The sequence below is a fragment of the Carettochelys insculpta genome, chromosome 12, assembly GCF_033958435.1.
Source record: "Carettochelys insculpta isolate YL-2023 chromosome 12, ASM3395843v1, whole genome shotgun sequence".
NCBI lineage: Eukaryota > Metazoa > Chordata > Testudines > Carettochelyidae > Carettochelys > Carettochelys insculpta.
The window spans coordinates 41,501,002-41,512,517 of record NC_134148.1 but is presented as its reverse complement, the minus strand read 5'-3'; positions in this window follow the sequence as shown (position 1 = coordinate 41,512,517).

Below are 11,516 nucleotides of genomic sequence, written 5' to 3'. Positions count from 1 at the left end.
TTATAAACATTTATCCTATGGCAGCTCCTAGAAACCTCAGCCCATTCTTTCTAGGCCCTGCATGAAAATACACAGTGATCCCCCTATCCCATAGAATGTGTCTAAAAGACAAGCAACAAGGCGTAAACAAGAAACAGTCAGACCAGGCTCAGGAAAAGAGCTGGCCAGGAGCAGTTTCCCCTGCAAGCTGTGTGCTTGTGCTGCCCCTGGGGAGAGAAGAAGATGCCACCCAGTTGATTAGAAGGACGCTCACAGCTAGCTTCGTGTTTCTATTGGTGGTACACATTTCACCCAAGCCTTGGTGCACTAAAATTATTCCACACATGAATGGAAAAGATTAGAGGGAACATGGGCCCAGAGTGTCCACAAATTAAAGATGTAGTCTGATTAAATGTCCAGGAATATGTACAACCAAAATTGGCCACCATAACAGGGCACATGAAGAGACCGGGTGTGCAGATCTTAACCAGTTAGCAGTAGTGCTGAGAAACCAGGCCCATGTCTGTAAACTCTTACTAGATGTAAATGCAGTGGGGCAGCCCAATAAGCATTTGCAGGCCTATGTCCAATGCAAGCAGGGCCTGATCCAAAGCCCTCTACAGTAATCAACTTCAGGATCAACTGCCTGTAACTATTCACTAATGTTTAGTGTTTAATACGCTCACAGCACATAATCACTAATAAAAACTGAACTGCCTTCCTCCTGGGGGCTTGTGCAGATTGTCCCCTCTGCCCACATGGGGGAAATGAGGCAGGAGAGTCAAGCAACTTGCCCCAGAGCATGCAAGTTAGCAGGGTGAGACCCCTGGGCCTCCAGCTTGCAGTGCCTCTTAGAGGCAGTGCATCTACTACCCAGTCCGCCATCAGCCCTGATGCGTGAGAAGTCTGACCACCAATAACCCTATCGAGGCCATGAGGCTACTCAGGGGTAAGCACTAAAGCATGGGAGAACCCTTCCTTTTGCTGGGACACACAAGTCACATGCTATTGTTTCTGCTCATTGATGGGCTAAGGGTTTGTTCAGAGAACCTGGCTGCCAGCGTGAACACGGACCTGTTCAAAACTTGCTTGTCCCAAGGATGCTAAATAGGCCCAGACTTACTATTCTGGGGGCCCAGGACTAATAGATTTTTAAGGAGCCTGCTAGGCACCAGGGTGGGGCCGAATATAGTGCTTCAGTGTTTGGAAGGGAGCTGCCAGGGAGCGAGTCTGGGGGGGAAGGTAGGATGTGGGAGTGGGCCAGAAGTTGGGTGGTCTGGGCTGGATATTGGAGGAGGGAACAGGATTTCAGAGAGAAGATGCAGAAGACTGGGATACTTACCCGGCACAGCACCGGGGGTGGGGGGAGGAACACATGACTTCATGCAGCCCTGCGCTTGCAGCCTATCCCTGCCACTCCCATTGGCCACAATTCCTGGCCAATGGGAGTGGTGGGGGCGGAGCCTGCAGGTGCACGCACCTAGCGGTGACACACATGGCTCCCACAGAGATGGGGGAGGGGAAATGGCCGCATAGCCTCTAAAGTCCCTTGCATAATCTGGCCCTGCTGCTAGCCATTCCTATGGGCTCATTTGCTAGACGGCGTGAAGAACGTGAACGCACCAAGCCGCGCAGGCTCAGCTGAAGTGAATTTTTATTCCAGTCAAGATCTTCTCGCTCTGTAAAAACGTTTCCTCCTGATGACAGAATCACCTCATCACACCTGTTGGCTGCCTGCGGGTGCAGCCAGGGCAGGCCGTTCTGTTACCTGACCCCTCTCCCCAGCACTAGGCCGGCCACCCCAGCTGTCGCTAGTGGCAGGGGACCTGCTTCCAGCGGCCTAACCTGGGGCGGAAGGAGTCAGCTCTGAGCGGCACCTTCTTACCACACCGTGGCCTGGTGGTGGCGGCTGCTCCCAGCTCTTCCCCTCACCAACAGCTGGAGGTGGTCCAGTGCCACCCTGCCTCCCTTACTGCTCCACTGGAGCCACCCTCAGCAACCTCTCCCAAGCCTACCTGGGTGCCAGAGCAACCAGGGTGGGGCAGGGGGGCAACAAGAAGGCCGGGGCTGACTGCATGGATCACTGACCCCCCCCGCCCTGCCAGGAAGGCTGAGGCATAGCCCTCCAGTTTGCTTTAAAAATGTTGGAGAGATTTGCCCCATTAGGCTGGAGTGAGAACTTGAGGTTTAGACAAGGTCACTCCCCCAAAGCCCATACCCCCATTCAGACATGAAAAATGCATGTCACACCTGCCCAGATTTAGCAGATCCCTGAAGTTTGCAACATTATAATAAATGAATTTTCACTCATCCTATAGTGTGACCCTGTGGTGGATTCCCTGGACTCAGTAAGGAAAAGAACAACAGAAAGGTGTCGTAACCCCACGGCTGACTCTAGAGACTTAGTAGATTACAACGTGGTACAGAATTAAAAAGTGAGCTTTTAATTTTTGTGGGCTAAGTCAAGTCCTCCAGCTCAGATGTTTTAGAGATGGCAGGTATGAGCTTCATTTCTAAAACGCATCCCCCAAGGCCCTAAAACAGTTGGAAAATTCTTTATGGCATGGAGGAGAAGCTTTGTAGACATCGTGATCTGTAAACCTCATCTCTGACCCTAAATGCAAAATGACTTTCAGAGTGACGAATAAATTTACAAGCAAAATATGATTTCAGCCCCAGCAACCCACTGAGAGAGTGCTTTATTCAGTAAGCTTGCATTAATATTAACGGAGCAATGCACAAAAGAGTAAACAAACATGTAATATTAGCTATATATTTGTTGGATCATTTTACGCATTTGAAGATCATTTGGTTTGTGGTCTTTCTTTTAAACTTCAGAACACGCCATTCTCCTTAGCTGCCCTGAGGACCAATACTGTTCCCATTGTAGAAAGTGTCAAAACCACTAATGACTTCAACAGGAATAGGATCAAGACCTCATATGAGGCCAGAAGCTTAGGCCAGGTCAACATTAGACCTTAAAGGTGATCGTAGGTCTGCAGTTCCAGCTATTGCAGCTATATAGCTGGAATCGGCATATCTACAATCAACTTATCTGACCATTCTCACTGAGGGAGGTTGACGAGAGAGTTTCTCCCATTGACCTCTTCTTACTTCTTATGAGAATGAGAACTACAGGGGTCAACTGTCAACCCCGATAGTTTGATTTCACATATTCCCATTAGGCGCACAAAATTGAACCCCAGAAGATCAAACCTGAGGAAGTCCATCTTCTAGGCAGGGTGGATGTATCCTTAGTTAGCTAGTGTAAATAACTGTATCGTCATTGAAGTCGAGTAACACAAGGATTATAATTTATTTGATTAAATGCTGGAAGGTAGTAAACAGATGAGAACGATTTTTCCCCCCCACTGAAATGTTTTGTGCATGAAAACTTGCTTTTCTGTGTGAAAATTTCCATTTTAATCAAAACATGGGGGTTTCCACAGAAATACAATCTCACGAGCTGAATTTTTTGGTGGGAAGAGTGGAGTTTTCAATAGAACAAATTTCAAACAAAAGAAAAAAAAATCAATATTTTTCCATTTTTGTTGAAAATTTTCAAGGAAAATATAATTTTCCAGCCATCTGGAACACTGGCTCAGGTTAGGCTGAGGGCTAGTGTATTTTCAAATGTTTTTTTTTTTTAAAAAAAACGTTTGATAGCTTAGAATTTAAAAAAAAATCCTGCAGACAATTTATAAAAGCAATTTGATCCTTACTCTGGATTAAACCACCAAATGTAATGTTATATACATATATTGTTCAGATAGAAAAAAAACCTTCAGCACAGTTACATACTTTTACACTGGTCCTCACATAACCAGGCTGGGAGCTCTGTGCCAAACAGTTAATGCAAAGCATGTTCTCTCAATGGCATAGCCCACGCGTGCCAAGTTTTACCCTGACGCTCATGTTTACAAAAAGCTCAGTTATAAATCCTTGGCAGCAGCACTGACAGCCTCTACAAGCCCTGGGGCAAGATGGGAGGAGGGCCCGGCTTCATATCCTAGAGGGGGCAGGGCAGATGGCTGAAGGCATTCAGGCTTCTGCACTGCCCAGATAATGGCCTGCTCCCCCACCCCGCCCCAGCCATGCGCTGCTGTGGCAACTCATAGGTGCCTGGAGGGTCAGCTGCCACTGCCACCCTGTGAACTGCTGGGTCTGGGGGCAATTTTGTGGTGTTCCCCCAGCCCCTGCTGTTGGCGGGTCTGATCCTCGGAAATGCAAAGAATTCTAATAGATCCGTTCTTGGTGCAATACAAACATTGTCCGTGTGATGACCTACAGCCAGATGACCTACAGACAATCCAAGCGGGTTTATTTGGAATTGCACTTGGGAGACGTTTGCTAATAAAGAAACATTTGAGTAAGCATCACAACATTTACCATAAAGTCATAAACAAACTGGGTCATTTAAAAGAAAACCACTTTTCTGGTGCAAAAACGGCCTTGCTAATGTTCGTCTTCAGCGAGAACCTACTGACTGTTGCTCGGTTTAAACCTATGTTGTTTATGCCAATATCGCCAGGTCGCGATATTCGCGAATTCACTTGTTTGCACCTGGCTTGTTGTCCCAGCACAGCGTGAGACACCGTAGCTGCCTGCATAGTACTGCTATTGCTGCTCCCTGGCGGCATGAGGCACTAGGCACCGAAGACGCCCGCGTGGTGCAGCTGTTGCTGCCAGTGCGGTGCTTCTGGAGCCACCGGGAGGTGCCCTAGGGGCTTGTGCGGTGCATCCAGGTATTCGTGAAATTCAACATTCACGAGGGTTCTCACCACCAAACCCTTGCAAATGTCATGACCCCACTGTATGAATGGCCATTCTTTCCAACAGCATTTTAGCTGCATCCCACAGCAAGCTGATTAGAACTGCCAGGATCTCCACGGCAATGCATGAACGCCTATGGCATTAAACGATGATTATTAAGGCTGCGAGTTTGACACAGATGTGGCCTCTGTGGGACCGCTCATTTCTGCAGCAGCTGCTGGCTGCAAGAGTGCCTGAGCACCTTGGGCAGCCACAGCCCCATGCAGCAAAAACTGTGCTCCTGAGCCACTGGGCCTCCCTGAAGTACCCCTGGCCACTGTACCTCCACTCCAGAGCACCCGCAATGTCCCTGGGCCACCCCACAGCACCCAAAATTTAGTCAGGGATACATAGTACAATTCATGGGACTTGCATTTTCGTTTACTGCTCATGACCTCTTCATGATGGACAAAAGTACCAGTCACTAAAACAGCCTCAATGAGAGCTTAAATATTTATGCAAGTTGAACGTCTCTTGTCTGGCACCCTTGGGACCTGACTGGTGCTGGATGAGCGAATTTGCTGGACCACAGGAGGTCAATGTCGCCCAGCAGCATTAGCAGCATTTCCACTTCTTACTGGGCTCTTAGAAGACATTTAGACATAAATTACAGCATAGAACACTTGTCAGACCTTGTCAGCTCTGGCCCTCCCTTTTACTGGGACCCCACTCTTTAAATACCCCTCTGAAACCACTGCCCCACTCATGCATCTGATGAAGTGGGTCTTTGCCCATGAAAGCTGATGCTCCAAAATACCTGTTAGTCTGTAAGGTGCCAGAGGACTTCTTGTTGTTCTCAAAGACACAGACTAACCCAGCTACCTCTCTGATACTTAGCACAGAACACTGAGAACCAGGACGGGGGGCTGGAAACAAACTTTATAGGACCACGGGAAACTTGGCCACACCCATGATAAATAGCCATCCAGCTACGTAAGATCATGTCGGATTATGGATATTGCTTGACGAGAGAGTTACGGATTAGAGAGTGTCAACCTGCAACAGCAATCACCTCCTCACCTCTACAGTAGGGCTACAGTTTTGAACAAAGTGTTAACGGAGCTAGGTTGATTACTACAGCTTGAAACTCGCTCAACCAGCAACATCCATCATCCACCATGACTTTAGTCACTTTGGATCTACCAGAGTAAATTGGACAGAAAATACCGTACCATCACAACAGGCTCCTTTGGGAGATACCCACTTCTTGCTGCTTCTGGCAAGGCTTGGGACTGCAACAGAGGCAGTCGTTCTGAGGGACTTCTAGAACTTCTGCTTTTGCTCCAAGGAAGTGGTTTAGATTCATTTGCAGCAGGAGGGACAAACTCAAGCCAGCTCTTATTACAATGCGATCACTGACCATTATAATTAACGCACCTACACTGCTCCTGCCATCTTCTATGGTAAATATTCAGCTAGTTAAGCCTCATGAAGTAATATTATCATTTCACAATCACAGAGAGGAAGAGACTGGGCCAAAGCCAGTAGCAGAGTCAGTAGAAAAATGCAAGCCAGGCTAGAAACCAGAAATCCGTGGCTTCCTCTCCATTCAATTAAGGCACAATATGTGACATCCCAGTTTGTTTTCTCCAGGTTTCCTATCAAACATTTTTTTCCAGGCCTTAAGTAAAATTTGCGTTACGTTAGCAGCTGGCTGCTAAAACTAGAAATCCCAAGAGCAGGGAGTTTAATAAATGAGAAGCAAGCCCATGGGTTACTGAAAAAATGCTCACTTTCCCAAGAGAATATAAGACTTATAAGAATAGACAAAAACAATCTTAAGAATAAAAGCCATCTCTACACTGCTAAAGGGCTGTTAAGTTATCCCAGTTGCATATGTTGCAAAATCATGTATTCCCTCTGTAGCAAGCTGTAAACTTCTGGCTTATCAAATGCTGAACATAATGCCAAAAAAATGGCTATTTCCTGCACTTGAGATAGAAGAATCCCAAGCATTGTTGCAAAATGAGGACCAACTGGCTAAGCAGCAGTGCCGCAGAAAAGGACTTCAGCATTACAGTGGATGAGAAGCTGGATATGAGTCAACAGTATGCCCTTTCAGCCAAAAAGACTAATGCCACATTGGAGTGCATTAGGAGGAGCATTTCGAGCCGATCTAGAGATGTTATTATTCCCCTTTATTCAGCACTGGTGAGGCCATATCTGGAATATTACATCCAGTTCTGGGTCCCCGCCGTAGAGAAAGGATGTGAATGTGTTGGAGAGGGTCCAGAGCAGGGCAACAAAAATGATTAAGGGGCTGGCGCACATGACCTGTGAGGCGAGGCTGAGGGATTTGGCCTCATTTAGTTTGCAGAAGAGAAGAGTGAGGGGGCATTTGATAGCAGCCTTCAATTTGCTGAGAAGGGAGTTCTAAGGGGGATGGAGAGTGACTGTTCTCAATAGTGATGGATGGCAGAACAAGGAGTAATGGTCTCCATGGTTACAAAGGGAGAGGCCTAGGTTGGATGTTCGGAAAAACTATTGCACTAGGAGGGTGGTGAAGGACTGGGATGTGTTACCAAAAGAGGTGGTGGAATCTCCATCCCTAGAGGTTTTTAAGTCCCAGCTTGACAACGTCCTGGCTGTTATGATTTAGCTGGGGTTGGTTCTGCTCTGGGCAGGGGGCTGGAGCCAATGACCTCCTGAGGTGGCTTCCAGCCCAAGGATTCAATTAACATAGCCAAAGATGACGCACTGATTGGCCCACCTGCTGTCTCAATTTTTTACCAGTTCTTACCCCGGCACCCCCATGGGCTTTCAATACCCAGTAAAAGAAAATGTCTGTGTTACAGGAGTAAAACCATGTAACCATCCATAGAGAACTTATCTGCTGAAAATCAGGTGACATCAACCACTGCGTCTAACACATGCTGTCTTCAGGGGCCACCCAGGGATTCCCTAGGGTCGGGGGAAGCAGGTTTGTAAATGTACAATGCTGTCAGTACATCTCCCTGTGCTAGCTCATCAATCAAAATGAAATCCACTCCAGCAGGTGGCAGATCCTCCAAGGATTCTCTTAGGATCATTCCTTGGAAAGGGCAGTGTTAGTACAGACCCAAGGATTCATACAAGAGCCACCAGCAAAGCCTGATAAGCGGAGGTGCAGAACAAGCAGAAGACATGGGCAACAGTGCCACCTGCTTTCCTTGATAGTACTCAGTTCTGGGCAGCTCTGAGGGGCAGTAATGGTGCTTCCTCTTCCAGCGTTGGTGTATCGTCCACACCAAGGGACCTATGCCAGAAACTAGTGTAAATGTGGGAGCCAATGAACTTGGCCCATGTTCTTAACATTACATGGAGTCCTACTGGCAACTTAGAGGATACTTGAAAATGGTAATGGGTAACTGGAGGCTGCCTAGTGGAGGTGCAACAACCTTCCTGCAGGTTTCAAAGTGGGAATCCATTTCTCTGGGTGTGTCAATCATAATGTGCATGGTCCATTTCTGAGCAGAAGACAAAGGGGGCTGTTTTCTCCTGGCACGTCCAGAAGGGCTCTACCTGCAGCTACACTGAGGTTGTTAGATGCTAGCACAGAGAGCTGGGATTCCTCGAACTCTGCCACTAACTTGATGTGAACCCTTAGGAAGGTCACGTAACCTCTCTGAACTGGGATTTTTCTCCATCTCTCAAGTGGAAGGGGATAATATTTACTTGTTTCCAGAGCTTTGGAGGAGACCTGTTGTACAAAGCAGAAGTATTAATAAGAGACAAATGAATCTCAAGGAGTCTGGAGTTTCAGGTAAGTACCTAAATGTTCTGTGTGCTCAGCTAATCTGTGATCTATGCCAGGAACCTGGGTCTGAGACTTGGAAATGGCACAAGACTGGGCTCTACTACGGGAGGTTTAAGTTCCCGTCCGTGTTTCCTATCAGCTGGGTGCATGGGTGGCTTCCCAGGAGAGAGTCAAGTGCTGCCCAGCTGATTAGCCAAGTGCCCACAGCCACGCAACATGAGCAGCATGTTTCTACTGGTGCTGCACATCTGCACATATTTTGAGGCATGTAAAATTTATTCCACAAGAGAAGAATGGAGAAAAAAGAGAAGGAGCTCTCATTACCATTCTGCTGTGAGTTGGGCTGGAGACGGCATAACTGGAATGACAGCCGTCTGCAGTGTTTTAGTGCTTCGTCCAACCCCTTCGGGAACCTGGATCTGGAGCAGCACTATATGCAACAGGGGGAAAAGTTATCTGACCTCTCTCTCACCCCAGGAAGCATGCAAAGGGATTTCTCGTTTTCTCCATTCCTGTTTGCCCATTCCTAATTAGTATATCAGAAATCCATGTCAGTATTTCATAACCTTATTAGAACAGGGAGTCTTAGCCAGGATTCTTGGTGTTCCAGACATTTATAGTTCACTCCCCATCCTGTTCAGAACACCGTCCTTAGGAGCCAAGCAGCCTGGGTGTTCCACAGAGACAGGGCCAAATTCCGCTCTCCACGGTTACGCTGCTATAACTCAGAGCACAGTTTGGCCCCATTGTGTCCTAAAAGGGGAACTAAAAGGGGCCCTATGGGAACCAGTGTGATTTGGCTCTAGATCGACTTCAAAGACTGGCCGGATGGAATATTATAACATTCGAGTTGCAGGGGTGACGAGTGCACACTGTTGCAGCTAGGGGCAGCCCCACAGGCAGATGAAAAAATTCCCACTCCAGCCAGCCATAAGGGAGTTCTTTTGTAGCTGCAGGGGTAGGAGGCCTGTTTAAGAGCTGGAGCAACAGAGTTGTAATCCCTGTTCCTGACATGGGTGGAAGAGCTTGGCTCAGTAGCAGCTGTCAGATGCAGAGCCTGAATTTGTCACAGTCCATTATGCAGTACAAGTAAAAACGTATGGATGTTCACCCACAACAAAATGAGACGCACAAGATGACAAATTTATGTTCTGTTCCACTTTGGGATGGAATTTGGACGCCCACTGCTCTTTGTGCTGGAATTCTTACTGGGGCAAACCACCTATAAGACACTGCCTGAGTCAGCACTCGGCAAACCTTCTGCCAGACTTGCACCCTCCACAACATTGCAGTTCTAATATCTAGCCGGGCTGTTCAGGAGTGCTCTTTAAAAGGGAAGGAGTTCACAGAGCTTTACCAACTGCCTGCTCAGCTGCTTGTACCTTGAAGGTACCAGTACCTTAACTGTTTAACGGAAATTCTGCTGTGGCGTGGGTTCCTGATAAAGTGATCCGTTCTAACTCCTGTGTGTCTTCAGGACAGATGTGATACAGAGCTTCTCTTATACCAATCAGGTTCAGTTGTCTGCAGTCTACTCAGTTTCAAAGACCCTGCTGTATATAAATTACCAAACTGATGTCCGCATACAACTGCCCACAGGCAGACTCAAACCTGGGGCCCTCCAGAGCTTAGCGCGGCAGCCTCTACAGCTTGAGCTAAAAGCCAGCTGCATCTCAGCTAACACTGAGGAGACTCAGAGGAATATATACAAAGAGTTTATTAATGTTCCTGATCGTGTTCCCTTGGGGCTCGCTGGATTATTCTCCGGACACAAGCAAGTCTGCTGGCAGGACTATTTGCCCAAACAGCCAATTTTAAGTCAGTCAATTACATGTACCTTAGTCAGCAGAAAAAAAATATCCAAATTTGAAATTCCAAGTACCCACCTTAAAAAAATCTACCCTTACGAGTTACTCTTACCCAGGGGTAGAACGCCTGCCATGTGAACTTCGTAGCCAATCAAAAGGAAAAAAAAATCAAATACACAGCGACCTGCTCCCAGACTAGTGACAGGCGGAGACTCTGTATATGCAGAAGATTTTCCATTGTAAATAATGTCATCCAAGACAACTGCCACAGGAGGAGACGGCAACACACACTGAATGATTTGTTACACAACATTAGGCCAATGCTAACCAGTTATTTCATTTCAGATAGGTTAGAGCAGGGGGCGAGGGGTCGGGGGGGATGAAATTTCTCGGGTGGGATGACACAGCATGATTGACTGCTGGGTCCCAGGCTCATCAGTCTCATTAAAAATATTGAAATGTTACTGGTTTTACATTTGTGTATTCCCATTTATATACCAATTAATATAGGTTTTACATTCTACAGACTTATTTTCTTACACGTGCAGAAAGGTGTTTTTTTTTTTTTCATATGAATGTAACCAAAATTTCCATCAGTTTGGATTACATTAGGCAGGTGTCAAAACACAAAAGCAGTAAAGTAGCACTTTAAAGACTAACCAAATAATTTATTAGGTGAGCTTTTGTGGGACAGACCCACTTCTTCAGACTATCGCCAGACCAGAACAGATGCAACATTTAAGGCATAGAGAATCAAAAATAGTAATCAAGGTTGACAAACCAGGAAAAAAATTGTCAACGTGAACAAATCAGAGAGTAGAGGGACGAGGGGGTGGTCAAGAATTAGATTAAGCTGGGATGTGAATTTTCTGGGTCATTATAGGGGCTCTTTTGCATACTTGACTTAATCTAGTTCTTGACCCCCTCCTCCTACTCTCTGATTTGCTCACCTCGACAATTTTTTTCTGATTTGTCAACCTTGATTACTTTTAAGGCACAGAGAACCAAAAAATGTTGAGTCTGTTCTGGTCTGGCTATAGTCTGAAGAAGTGGGTCTGTCCCACAAAAACTCACCTAATAAATTATTTTGTTAGCCTTTAAAGTGCTACTTTACTGCTTTTTTGTTTTGACAGTATATAGACTAGCACGGCTTTCTCTCGGTTGTGCGGCAGGTGGCGGGG